The 14603-nt window shown below is 38.7% G+C and overlaps 1 non-coding gene and 1 pseudogene across 1 annotated transcript; one reads left to right on the plus strand and one right to left on the minus strand.

The window, feature by feature from the left end:
• Positions 1–7569: 7569 nt before the first annotated feature.
• On the minus strand, positions 7570–7642 carry TRNAE-UUC (transfer RNA glutamic acid (anticodon UUC)). The gene has a single exon. It is a non-coding gene; the product is annotated as a tRNA-Glu (tRNA).
• Positions 7643–13661: 6019 nt separating this feature from the next.
• Positions 13662–14157, plus strand: LOC136125358 (small ribosomal subunit protein uS12-like; annotated as a pseudogene).
• The last annotated feature ends 446 nt before the right edge of the window (positions 14158–14603 follow it).

Raw genomic sequence — 14603 nt, forward strand, 5'->3', positions numbered from 1 at the left:
GTTCTGCTTCCTTCCTCTTTTTTACGCCTGGTTATTTTCTTCGCTCTTCTCATATCACTCTCAGATTGGACACAAAGGTCATGATTCCTGCTCATTCATTTCCCTCACTGCAAAACCTGGATTAATTAAGACAGAGGAGCCAGAAATATGGTGACCAGTCAGTTTCTCTTCCTGTACACTTTAGCCCAGCTATCAGGATGAATTTAGATTAGGCATACTCAAGGATATACATGAGTAATAACTATAAGCTTTCTCATAGATAACTGTATTGGGTGTGTTTAAATGTACAACTCTGTTTTTCTATTATTATGTGATATTTCATGTTGACTTGTCAAACTGAAAAATACCCATATTGATTTTGCAGAAAGCTTCACATGTGAGATAAATGCACTCAAAGACTCCTCACAAGTAGCTCTTTGGAGCTTCAGATGTGAAATGGATCATTCCTCAATCTGTAATAGACCCTTCTGTGAAGCTCTTCAATCAAACCTGAGAATTCAAGGTGAAATTGAGGGGAGGATGGGAAACCCCTACAGGGGGATTTGAGTAAAGTGGCTGAGCGAAAACCTGGGGTACTTGCTGAGTCTTTTCTTCATTTCTTTTCTTGAGCATAGGAAGACTGTCAATCACTGTGTGACCTTACATGCTGTATGTGTGTAATGCCTGGGTACAACGAGACAAGCTGTAGAGGACTCCCTCTACACATGCACCTTTGATTTCTTTCCATTTGTCGTTTTTTCCTGACAACCTTCAGGTTATTTTTAAAGTGGTTATTTTATACAGATTTATTATTTTATTATTAGAGTTTCTCTTTCCATGAAATTATTTATATTGTTATAGTTGATAGGATGAATTTTTTTATCTTTTGAGAAAAGCATTAATAATCTTTTAAGAAAGTTAGTGATGTATGATAACTAGTTAGAAAGAATTGTCGTATTTTGTTAAGTGATGATCCTGGTAAGTACATCTTATTTAGAACTCATGTTTGTAGATCATGTAATGACTTTTAATTAGTTTGTTCCCAGTAAAGCAATAAGACAGATTTACCCCTACTAAGGGAAACAGTATTCTTCTGAAATTAGTTTTTATGTCACATTTTTTATTTATTTGGGGGCACATTTTCAATTGGATATTTCTAGGTTAAGTAAAAGAAACTCTAGAATTTTCAATGGGCTATTTATTTAGTTTGGGGGAGCTGTGAATCCTGACACCAAACTGAGTAATAAGAACTATGCTTTGGAATTTATGCTCAAATGTAGAATATGTTTGATAATAGTTTTTTGTGCTGCAGCTGCTGTGAAATGATTGCTCTCCCATATCTGTGTCATAGCTTTTCTAAGCCACAGAGACGGTGTTGTTTGTAAAGCTCGAATATTAGTATAATCTTAAGAGCAGCATATTAATTGCCCGGGAGGTTTACATATTTGTTCTACACACGTGATTAAGGATCACGGCATCTTTTACAGCATAATTTTAGAGATGGAGAAAATGACTATTGTTAATACTTGCTACTCTCAGTTTCCTCTACAGCAATGCCCTTACACCTTTCTTTTTCAGGCATTTTGTAGCATCCTAAACAGAAGGATATTGAAGGGAGCTGATTCTGCTTTGATCCTTGTGCTTGTTGTCAAAGCGCTTGGGATTGAAGAGACTGTTGGCTACAATTGACTGTGACAATTAGGAGATGATCAGAGCCCTAGAGTGGAGCACTTAAAGGGTAATTTACATGTCAGTTTGTCGAATAAAAAAAAAAGATATTCAGCTAAGATTTTTTTCCCTTCAGAGCCTTGTAAACTGCAATTTGTGCTCTGGTAAGAAAAACCTGGCAGAGGAGTTAGGATAGCCATTACCATTTGAAAAGAAGCAATCATAAGGCCGCTGCTGAGCCCTTTGTCCACTAAAAATGCTGATTTGCAGGCAGTGAGTGAAAAAGTGGAACCGTCACTAAATGAAACGTAGAGTTAGGTAACTACCTCCCCCCCCCCCTTGGTGACTTTTTAATGCTGGTTAAAGGTGCTTTTTAAAAAACATATCTTAAGTCCTACACTTACTATCATTATAACATTGTTATTGGTCATGAATGTTCTTTCCTAAAAACATAATAAAAGGATGCATTGAGAAAGTGGTAGGTGGAACGCGCGCCAACAGTCATTTGAAAGGCTAGAGCTGGCTATCAGTTGAATCTTATTCTTTTCCCTTTTGTACACCATGACAATTTTCTAGTCATCCTTTGCGCTGTTTTCCCCTTACTGTATCAGGGTGCTCCTAGGTTTTTCCATTTTTTATTTATACTCCAATTTTAAAGTAGAACTGTACTTCTAACCTTTGCATATTTAGCCTATTTGGGTGTATTTGGCTAAAAAATAACGTAGTTTCAGTCCATGATTTGCTATCCACATGTGGTCATCTCTATACTTTTCTATTAGGTAATCCATATAAACAAGTAAACAAAAAGAGCTAGAAAGCTAAAAAAAAAAAAAAATTGACGGTAAATATATGCTGATCCATTTAATTGTCAAATAGAATTTAAAAAATTAGTTCAGAAACATTTTTGTCTCCCCTCACCCACTGGAAATCATTAATAATAAAAAATAATAACATAGTTGCAAGATTTTCATTTGGATAATTGTCTGAAGAAAAAAGTTAATCTATCAACATAAGCATCCTATCCAGACATTTAAATTTGGTGTGTGTATTTAATTCAGATACGTATTAACTTTTGATGGCGGATACATCTTATATTCCATTTTTTGGATACTCGGCTATGGTGAAGGCCATTTGCAGAAAGGCAGCAGAGGGTTAGGAATGAGTTGTCTTTATTCTAAAACATTAGCCTTTATTGATGAGAGCTAGGAACATGCATGTCCTTCAAAAGCCAGAGTTTCCAGCATCCAACTGCTGTTCTGGACACTGTATGTTGAGTTTTAAGGCTGCCCTTCCATTAAAGACGTTCACTAACTTTCAAATAAGAGGGCTTTATTTCTCTTCATTTAGTCCAATACCTTAACAACAACACATTTTTTTTCCCCAAAAGATGCCTTACAAAAGGAGTCACATTATACTTTTCAGAGTTTATGAAAATCACAATAGTCAATGTGGAGACAGGTTGAAAGAAGTCAGTAATTCAGAGGCAGATGTGGGGTCTCCTGTCTGCTTTGCAAGGAAGACCCTGAGCTTTTTTGTGAAGTTTTTCAACTCTCTAGTTTTCCTGTGTGCATGGCTCCCCTTGCAAAGAAGAACACACAGCAAGAAAAAGAAAAAAAAAAAACAAAAGTGAATAAGTGCATAGGTTATTAAGTACAAAAAGGATAATGAGAGAGGGAGTCAGAGAAGGGCTGGGTTTCTTTAGCATGTGTCTGGAGAAGGCAGGCAATGGTAAATTTGTATCAAAAATCAGGCACAGCAGGAGGTGTTCATCTCCCAGGTAATGGGTAAATGATGAGCAGATGAGCCATCCTTATATTGATGTAAGTATTTTGTTCCAGCCAGTCACAATTAACTCTGATTTGTTTTTACTTTCCTCTTATAGGTTTGCATTTAAAACACTCTTGGAGCACTAATTGTATAAAATTCTGGTAACTGCACATTTTCTTTTTAGAGAGGTAATGAGTGAATGAATGAAAAGGCAGGGATTATTTGCCATTCTAAGTGGGGATTGTCAGAACATTTCTACTTGACTGAAATTGTTTTGGAAGGTGAGCTGGAACAAGAATCTTGCAACTAAAATGAAGTGACTCTGCATGTGGTTCTTGGGTGTTTCTCTTCATCAAAGAATTCCGCAGAACTGCTGAATTACAAGTTGATTTAAATTTTATTTATGAGAGAATATTTAGGTGAATCCAAAGAAAACATTTTAGAGTATGCATATTTGACTCTTAACAAGTAAATAGGAGTCTTTGAGAGCTCATTTGGAACTATTTGAAATGAGTTTTCCTAACACCAACATGGTGTTTTTTTCAATATACAAATTGCCATGTTCTGACAAAATAAATTATTGAAATGCTTTGAAAAGTTTTTGGAAATGTACCCAAGGAAACAATATGTAAATTGTTTGAGTTAATACACATGTCAATTTATCAAAATGCTGCCACTGATGTAGAGAATGTACTTGAGGACACGGGGAGGGGGAAGGGTAAACTGGGACGAAGCCAGAGAGTGTCATGGATTTATATATACTACCAAATGTAAAATAGATAGCTAGTGGGAAGCAGCCACATAGCACAGGGAGATCAGCTCAGTACTTTGTGACCACCTAGAGGGGTGGGATAGGGAGGGTGGGAGGGAGATGCAAGAGGGAGGAGATATGGGGATATATGTATATGTATAGCTGATTCAGTTTGTTATAAAGCAGAAACTAACACACCATTGTAAAGCAATTATACTCCAATAAAGATGTTAAAAAAAAAAAGCAGAAAAGAAAATGCTGCCACTGAAAAGTCCTAGAACCTTTAGCATAACATTCCGGAACATTTACTGTCTTGTTTAAAGGTGCAGCTCTTTCTTTGTACTTGTTTGAAGGTGGCAATAGTTACCAGGTTTAGCAAATAAAATTAAAGAATTCCTAGTTAAATTTGAATTTCTGATGAACAGTGAATCATTTTTCAGCATAAATAGGTCCCATCACTCTTTGCATTTTATTTGGCAACCCTAGATGGCACTCTGATTAGACAGACATTGCAACCATGCATTGAATAGACAATTTAATTATTTATAAAATATCATTTATAAATCATTTTACCTTTCACTATCAGAATAGGGCAACAAACTTGCCCCTTTAAATAGAAACCACAGGACTTTTAAACTCATCAATGCTGAGTTTAATATCCCCTGTCATTTTCCTAGGGCAAGCTGTGACTTGTCATTTCGAGCATATAGTCATTTCAAATGTCTAACTAGTATCATGGAGACTTCAGAGAAGGTGGCTGAGGAGTCTGGCTTACCTACATTGATCAGCTCTACAGAGAACTGAATGATGCAGTGGGGACATCTTTTTGCGAAGCCACATCTTTTCTTTTGTGGTAGGATTGTGACTGCATATACACGTACTTATATTACTGACCCTCCCAAGTTGGTGCCCATCTAGATCCTTCTGCCTGGTGTCAAACAAGCCAATAGAATGAGACTAAGTTTGGTTCAGAAGCAAAGGAAAGCTTTATTCTTGGATCAGAGAATGGAGAGGCGTGAGCTCCCGCTCTAGAGCCTCAGGCTTTCCCTATCAGGTCGTGGGTGGGGCTGCTTTACAGGCTTCTGTCAGCGGGAGGGGAGGGGGTTGAGTTCTCCCGGGGCGCGCAGCTGTGCCGCTCAAGCTCCAGATGGCAGTGCCGCGAGCAGCGTCTCTTCACACGGCCCTCTGCCTCCATCTTGAATTGAGTGTTGGGCTCCGCGTCTGCACACAATCTTGAGCTGAGGCGTCCAGTGCGGCCATTTTGCTCTAGGAACAATGGTCAGAAGCGCCAGGCGCAAGGCCTCTGCACACAGCCGCCTGTGAGCAAGTGAAACGACCAAGGACAAAGAAAAAAAAAAGGTTAGGCTTTATTTTATTATCCTCTGTTTTTATTTCTGGGTGACACATATGTATGTAAATATGTATATATGACCAAGTTTGAAACTCTTGTAATTCTGATCCTGGTAGCATCTTCTGGGAAGGGAAAGATTCAATGCACCTTTTTTTTTTTTTTTTTTTTTTTTTTTTTGCGGTACGCAGGCCTCTCACTGTTGTGGTCTCTCCCGCTGCGGAGCACAGGCTCCGGACGCGCAGGCTCAGCGGCCATGGCTCACGGGCCCAGCCGCTCCACGGCATGTGGGATCTTCCCGGACCGGGGCACGAACTTGTGTCCCCTGCATCGGCAGGCGGACTCTCAACAACTGTGCCACCAGGGAAGCCCTCAATGCACTTTTATTTCATTTAACTTTGTTCACCGTGACGTAGTTGCCATGAAAATAGCCAGGCGGGAAGTTTACTCAGTGCTCTGTGGTGACCTAAATGGGAAGGACATCTAAAACAGCATGGATATATGTATATGTATAACTGCTTCACTTTGCTGTGCAGCAAGAAACTAACACAACATTGTAAAGCAACTATATTCCAATAAAAATTAATAATAAATTAAAAAAACGAAGCTAAAACTTCCAGAAAATGAGATATCTGATTTATCTTTGGGGCCAGCATTTATTTTTGCTAGTATCATTTCTGTCGTAGTTCAGGCTGCTGTGACAAACTTCCATAGACTGTGTGGTTTATAAACAACAGACATTTATTTGTCACAGTTCTGGAGGCTGGGGGTCTGAGATCAGAGCGCCAGCATTGCCAGGTTTTGGTGACAGCCCGCTTGCAGGCTGGCAAGGGGCCATCTTCTTCCTGTGTCTTTGCATTTTAGAAGGTGGAGAATTCTGGTCTCTTCAGTCCCTAATAAAGGCACTAATAATCCCATTCGTGAGGATGCCACCCTCAGGATACAATCACCTCCCAAAAGTTCTACCTCCTAATATCCTCACATCGGGGGTTAGTATTTCAACATACGAATTTTAGGGGGACGCAAACATTCAGTCCATAACAATTTCTCACTGTCTTGATGCTTTTTATGGTCTGTCCGAAAGACTATTTGTAGCAGAAAAGTTTGGAGCCCTGTTTCCTATCTTCCTAAGGCCCCTTCTAATTTCAATTATAGCTTCAGTGGACAGCTCCTCACAAGCCCAGGCCTCCAGAACATTTTTTGAGTCTTCCCAGTTTCTGCCTCAGAGCCTTCTCCAGAACTGCAGAAGCATGCTGGATGCTTCCTCAAGCTTAGCGTGGAAACGTGGGGGAGTTAACACCCTCAGGGGCAGCTCGCAGCTGATGGGAGGCAGAAGTCTGTGGAAAAAAGTTCCAGCTTCCTGTCTTTTAGACAGGCAGTTCTGAGAGGTGCTTAACAGGCTTCTCAGAGGTCCCATCTTCAATAGCAGGATCTTATATCCCCTCATGGCACATTATTTGGCTTTTCCCTCAACCCTGCTTCATCCTCTCCATTTCCTCATCATTTCTAGGGATAACTAATACGCATCCATTCCTTGTCTCAAGGTCTGCTTTCAGAAGAACTCTAGCTAAGACACCTCTGATGCTCCTTTCCTCCCAGCCACCAGTTCTCTCCTTGCTCTAGGTTCAGATATTTTGCTTCCTTAGGTTACATCAAGGCTTCCTTTTCTTATTTTCAGAGGAAGAGAGTTCTGCCACTGTACCTACCTCGAAAACTGTCATATCGGTTACCAAGCACACATGCACATTTAACTCACCAGAACTCTCCTTTACAATAAAAACCACTTTTTATCAAACACCCACTACATGTGAGGGCATATGCTAAGGGATTCTTGAATACTGTTTCATTTAGTCCTCAGCATGTTACTGAGAAAGAATCAGTATTTCTACTTTACAAATGAAGAAACTGAGGTATGGAAAAAAATTAAGGGATTTCTTTCAAGACCACAAAGAAGCTAGTAAGTGGTAGAATAAGCACTGTGTTCTGATCTATCTGACTCCAAAGCCCATTCTTTTTTTTTTTTTTTGGCCACGCCATGCGGCTTGTGGGATCTTATTTCCCTGACCGGGGATTGAACCCGGGCCCTCGGCAGTGAAAGCACCGAGTCCTAACCACTGAACCACCAGGGAACTCCCCTTTTTTCTTTTTTTTTTTTAATAAGTTTATTTATTTGTTTTTGGCTGTGTTGGGTCTTCGTTGCTGTGCACGGGCTTTCTCTAGTTGGCGGTGAGTGGGGGCTACTCTTTGTTGCAGTGCACAGACTTCTCATTGCTGTGGCTTCTCTTGTTGCAGAGCACGGGCTCTAGGTGCACAGGCTTCAGTAGTTGTGGCACGTGGGTTCAGTAGTTGTGGTTCGCAGGCTCTAGAGCTCAGGCTCAGTAGTTGTGGCGCACGGGCTTAGTTGCTCTGCGGCATGTGGGATCTTCCCAGGCCAGGGCTCGAACCCGTGTCCCCTGCATTGGCAGGCGGATTCTTAACCACTGCACCACCAGGGAAGCTCCCCTTTTTTCTTTTAATTGAGGTTTAATTTACTTACAACATTCTATTAGTTTCATTTCATTAGATCATTTCAGGGAAATGATCACCATAAAAAATCTAGTCACTATCAGTCACCATATAAAGTTACAAAAAGTTTTTTTTATGATGAGAATTTTTCAAGATCTACTCTCTCAGGAACGTTTGAATATGCAGTACAATACCATTGACTGTAGTCACCATGGTACACACCACATCTCCATGACTTATTCATTTCACAACTGGAAGTCTGTACCTCCCAACTTCCTTCACCCAGTTTTCCCGCCTCCAACAACCCTCCCACCTGGTAGTCTCTACTGTTTTCCATATCTTCAGGGTTTGTTTTGTTTTGTTTGTTCATTTGCTTTATATTTTATATTCCACATAAAAGTGAGATCATACAGTATTTGTCTTTCTCTGTTTGACTTATTTCACTTAGTATAATGCCCTCAAGTTCCATTCACATTATTGCAATGACAAGATTTCATTCTTTTTTTATGGCAGAGTAGTATTCCTGTGTGTGTGTGTGTGTGTGTCTGTGTCTGTGTGTGTCTGTGTCTGTGTGTGTGTAGCCCACATCTTCTTTATCCATTCATCCTTTGAAGGATTCTTAGGTTGTTTCCATATCTTGGCTATTGTAAATAAAGCTGCAATGAGTGAATACACCTTTTCTACTTTAAGTAATGATTCAGTGACTATAGGGGTGCTTATGTCTTTTCCAATTAGTGTTTTTGTATTCTTTGGATAAATACCCAGAAGGGGAATTGTTGTATTGTGTCATAATTCTATTTTTATATTTATATTCCCTTTATACCTACTTTATTGAGAGTTTTTATCATAAATGGATGTTGAATATTGCTGAATGCTTTTTTCTGCATCTATTGAGATGGTCATATAATTTTTATCCTTCATTTTGTTAATACGGTGTATCACTTTGATTTGCTAATATTGAGCCATCCTTGCATCCTGAAATAAATCCCACTTGATCATGGTGTATGATCCATTTAGTGTATTGTTGAATTTGGTTTGCTAATATTTTGTTGAGGATTTCTGCATCTATGTTCATCAGGGATATTGGCCTTTAATTTTCTTTTTTTTTCCCCTTTTTTTGTGGTGTTTTTGTCTGGTTTTTATGTCAGGGTAATGATAGCTTCATAAAATGAGTTTGGAAGTGTTCCCTCCTCTTCAGTTTCTTGGAAGAGTTTGAGAAGGATAGGTATTAAATCTTTAAGTGCTTGGTAGAATTCACCAGTGAAGGCATCTGGTCCTGGACTTCTGTTTTTTGGGAGGTTTTTAATTACTGATTCAACCTCCTTACTAGAAATTGGTCTATTCAGATTTACTATTTCTTCCTCATTCAGTTTTGGAATATTCTAGGAATTTATTCCTTTTTTTCTAGGTTGTCCAGTTTGTTGGTATATAATTGTTCATAGTCTCTTGTGACCCTTTGTATTTCTGTGATATCAGTTGTAATTTCTCCTCTTTCTTTTCTGATTTTATTTATTTGAGCCCTCTCTCTTTTTTCTTGGTGAGTTTAGCTAGAGTTTTGCCAATTTTGTTTACCTTTTCAAAGATCATTTCTATTGTCTTTTTAGTCTCGATCTCATTTATTTCAGCTCTGAGCTTTGTTTTTCCTTCCTTCTGCTAAATTTGTGCTTTGTTTATTCTTTTATTTCTAGTTCCTTTAGGTGGAAAATTAGATTGTTTATTTGAGATTTTTTGTGTGTGTGTCTTGAGGTAGGCCTGTATTGCTATGAACTTTATTCTTTGAACTGCTTTTGCTGCATCCCATAGAATTTGGTAAGTTGTATTTCCATTTCCATTTGTCTCAAGTATTTTAAAAAAAATTCTCAATTTCTTCATTGACCCATTGTTTTTATGGTAGCCTGTTGTTTAATCTCCACATATTTGTGATTTTTTTTCCAGTTTTCTTCTTGTAATTGATTTCTAGTTTTATATCATTGTGGTCAGAAAAGATGGTTGATGTGTTTTTAATCTTGAACTTATTGAGACTTGTCTTGTGGCCTGGAGAATGATCTACCCTGGAGAGTGTTCCATGTGCATTTGAGAAGAATTTGTATTCTGCTGCTTTTGGATGGAATGTTCTGCATATATCTATTTCTGTGTATAACCAGGCCTGTCTGGTCTAATGTATTGTTTAAGGCTGATATTTCCTTATTGATTTTTTATTTGCATGATCAATTCATTGATTTAAGTAGGATATTAAAGTCCTCTGCTATTATTGTATTCCTGTCAATTTCTCCCTTTAGGTCTCTTAATATTTGCTTTATATATTTAGGTGCTCCTATGTTGGGTGAATACATATTTACAATTGTTATATCCTCTTGTTGAATTGAACCTTTTATCATTATATAATGCCCTTCTTTGTCATTTATTACAGACTTTGTTTTAAGATCTATTTTATCTAAGTATAGCTACTGCAGCTTTCTTTTGGTTTCCATTTGCATGGAAAATCTTTGTCTATTTCTTCATTTTCAGTCTGTGTTCTTATATCTGAAATGAGTCTCTTGTGGGCAGCATATAGATGGGTCTTTTTAAAAATAATCCATTCAGCCACTCTATGTCTTTTGAATAGAGAATTTAGTCCATTTGCATTTAAAGTGATTATTGATAGGTATGTACTTATTGCCATTTTGTTAATTGTGTTCTGGCTGTTTTGTATTTCCTCTCTATTCCTTTCTTCTTCTCTTGCTATTTTCCTTTGTGGTTTGATGACTTTCTTTAGTGTTATGCTTAGATATTTTTCTTAATATCTATTGTGTATCTATTTTAGTTTTCTGCTTTGTGGTTACCATGAGGTTCACATATAACTGCTTATATATATAACAGTCCCTTTTAAGTTGGTAGCAACTTAAGTTTGAACGAATTCTAAAACTACACTTTTACCAACCCCCTCCACGTTTTATGTTTTTGATGTTACATTTTACATCTTTTTATTTTGTGTATCCCTTAACTGATTATTTTAGTTATAGTTATTTTTAATCCTTTTGTTTTTAACCTCCATACTAGCTTTGTAAATGCTTAATCTACTACCTTTATGATATGTTTACCTTTGCTAGTGAGATTTACACTTTTATATGTTTTCTTATTAATAATTAATGCCCTCTATTTTCAGCTTAAAGAAGTCCCTTTAGCATTTCATATAAGGGCAGTTTAGTGGTGATGAACTCCTTTAGCTTTTGCTTGTCTGGAAAACTCTTTATCTCTTCTTCAATTCTGCATGATAACCTTGACATATAGAGTGCTCCTGGTTGGAGTTTATTCACTTTCAGTATTTTGAATATATCATGTCACTCCCTTCTGGCCTGCAGAGTTTCTGCTGAAAAATCTTGTGATAGTCTTATGGTGATTCCCTTATATGTAACATTCTTTTTCTCTTGTTGCTTTTAAGTTTCTCTTCTTATATTTAACTTTTGACATTTTAATTGTAATGTGTCTTGGTATGGATCTTTTTAGGTTCATCTATTTTTAGAATTTTCTTGGATTCCTGGATCTGGATGTCAGTTTTCCTACCTAGGTTAGGGATGTTTTCAGTCCTTATTTCTTCACAGTTTTCTGCCCCTTTTCCTCACTTCTCGTTTTGGAACTCCTATAACACAAATGTTATTTCACTTGATTTTGTCCCATAGGTCTCTTAAGATATCTTCACTTTGTAAAATTCTTTTTTTCTTTTTGTTGCTCTGTTGGGTGAGTTCCACTGCCTTGTGTTCTGGGTCACTGATTCTTTCTGTTGCTTCATCTAGTCTGCTGTTGAACCTCTCCAGTGTATTTTTCAGGTTAGTTATTATACTCTTCAGCTCTGTGACTTCTATTTGGTACTTTCTGTATCTTTGCTGAAGTTCTTACTGTGTTCATCCATTCTTCTCCCAAGTTTCATGAGCCTTTTTATGACCATTACTGTATCCTCTTTAATATGTAAATTACTTATCTCCATTTCATTAAGGTTTTTTCCTTAGGTTTTATCTTATTTTTTCATTTGGAAAATATTCCTCTGTTTCCTCATTTTGGTTGACTCTGGTTTGTTTCTATGTACTAGTTAAAACAGGCATCTCTCCCAGTCTTGAAGGAGTGGCCTTGTGGAGATGAAACTTATCTTTCAACCTTGCCCTAGCTCTTGGTTGTCTTTTGAACCTTTGTGATTGTCTGAGTAGCCTGATTTGTTTTTGATAGGTCCCAGTTGTTGAAGGTGTGCCAAGACCTGTCAGTGTTCCAAAAAGAGGAATCCCAGTCAGCACCTAGTTTCAGGCTGATTGGAAGCCAGCCTGCCAGGCAGCAGTACTTAAAGTATGCTAATATATGCACTCCTGTGGGACCACAATCGTAAATCCTGCTGGCCTCTAGTCCATGTGATCAGGTGTTCCCTGGGCAACACTTGCAAAAATTAGGGCTTCAGATGAGCATATAAGCTTTTTTCTGGGAGGTACCAGCAAGCTGTAGTGAGGCTGAGGGAAAGTACAAAGATGGTGTTCCCCAGCCTGCATTTCCTGAGTGCACCTCTGTGGCCTCTAGATGCATGGCAAATCTGAAGCCTGCACCTCAGGCTGAAGCTCCAGGACAAGTAAATAAGCCCTTTTCACAGAAGGGATGGGGGTGTGTTTCAGTCTGCTGTCTGTGCAGTGCCCTGGGGGTGGTCGCCTGCCAAGAACTATCTTCTCTGATTGTTACAGAGAGTCCAGTGGGACCCAGGAATGCAATCCCCCCGGCCACCAAAGCTAGATGATCAAGGAGCATCTCTTGTGTGAACTGTCTGTGCCTGCCAGCTTTAGCAAGCTAGTGGGAGATCATAGGACCAGGGCATACCTGCTAGCTTTTGCAGGGCTGCTAGAGAGCACAGGGTCAGGATGTGTCTGCTGGCGCTCCTCAAGGTAGAGGAACAGCACAAAAATGGTACCTACCAGCTCCTCCATCCCCAGAGAGAGAGTCCCAGCAGGGCCCTGCTCTCCTAGAAGATACTTCAGCTTTATCAAATGAATCTCCTTCACGTATAGTCTAGGCGCTTTTCAAACTGTTGCTTTTGTGCTGGTCCCCAGGGCAAGCCCTTTAGGAGAAATATCTCAGTTTCCTACAGCTTTGGTTTTCAAATCCAGGCATTTTGGGGGCTCATCTCTCCGTTGCAGATCCCAGTGGTTGGGGTACCTGGGGTGGGGCAGGAACCCCTTGCTCCTCAGAGAGAAGCTCCAGATTTGTGAGATCCCTCCTGACTGTGGGTCGCCAAGCTGGGCATGGGGTTTTTGGCGAGACTTCGTCTCTGCCTCTCCTACCCATCTCCGTGTGGCCCTTTTACTGTTTGTTGTGAAGGAAGTGTTTAGCTAGTTTTCAAGTCTTTTCAGAGGGTATTTTTCCATATGTTATTGTAGATTCGTCATGTCCATGGGAAGAGGTGAGTTCGGGATCTTCCTACGCTGCCATCTTCAAAGCCCATTATTTTAACCATTACACTATAGAGCTCACCATATAAGGCTCTTAGAAGTTAAAATTTCTTTATCATATACCAATATGAGTGGCTAAAGAGATAATTGGTTAGGAAGTAGAGATGACAGAGTTGGTTTATATCAAATAAGGCAAAATCTTTTTAAAAGCTTCTGCTCTTTTCAGGCTTTTTGTGCTAGCAGGATGAGCAAGTGTCATGGTCTTTATACTGCCAGGAAGCTCTGGGGCCACGGATGAGATCAGAAGTGTCATGATAAACAGTACAAGAAAGCCCATTTGGGCATAACCCTGAAGGCCAACCCTTTCGGAGGTGCTTTTCATGCAAAGGAAATTGTCCTGGAAAAAGTAGGAGTTGAAACCAAACAGCTAAATGCTGCCATCATAAAGTGTTTCAGGGTCCAGCTGATTAAGAACAGCAAGAAAAAAAATCATCTTTTTACCCAGTGATGGTTGCTTAAATTTTATTGAGGAAAGTGATTTCTGGTTGCTGGATTTGGTTGCGAAGGTCATGCTCTCTCCTTGGCGACATGGAGTTCGCATTGTCAAAGTTGCCAATCTCTCTCTTTTGGCCCTCTGTGAAGGCAGAAAGGAAAGACTAAGTTTTGATGGTGAAAACATGGTAGTAATAAATTTTCATATGCCAAAAAAAACCCCCAAAGCTTCATATATCAACATATAATTGAACAAAAATTTTGAAGTACTGGTTCCACTGTGAGACCTGAGGCTCCATAAATTTATGTCTATTTTGATTTACAGTGCTTTGCACATGTTAGGACTTGGTAAATATGCATTAAATGAATTAATTGGAATATTGTAGAATATAGTTTAAATTGACTTCAATGAACTCAAATTCTTAGTGATCCACTTTGTTAAACAATTGACTTTAGTATCTTTTAAGATGATTTGTTACTTGAAAAAAAGTAAAATTCTAGTAGTATATAATTTAAGACAAATTGTTTAGAACAATGTTATAACATGGTTCTCAATGAAATATAGTGACTCCAGTTAATTTAAAACTCTTGGAGGCAAAAGGAAGTGAAAAGATTCCATCTGATGTTACAATAGGCACATAATTAGAGGTCTGGGAGTGTTAGAGTGCAAAGGTCATATGTAGTAAACATGACT

Source organism: Phocoena phocoena, chromosome 7 (assembly GCF_963924675.1).
Source record: "Phocoena phocoena chromosome 7, mPhoPho1.1, whole genome shotgun sequence".
Lineage (NCBI taxonomy): Eukaryota > Metazoa > Chordata > Mammalia > Artiodactyla > Phocoenidae > Phocoena > Phocoena phocoena.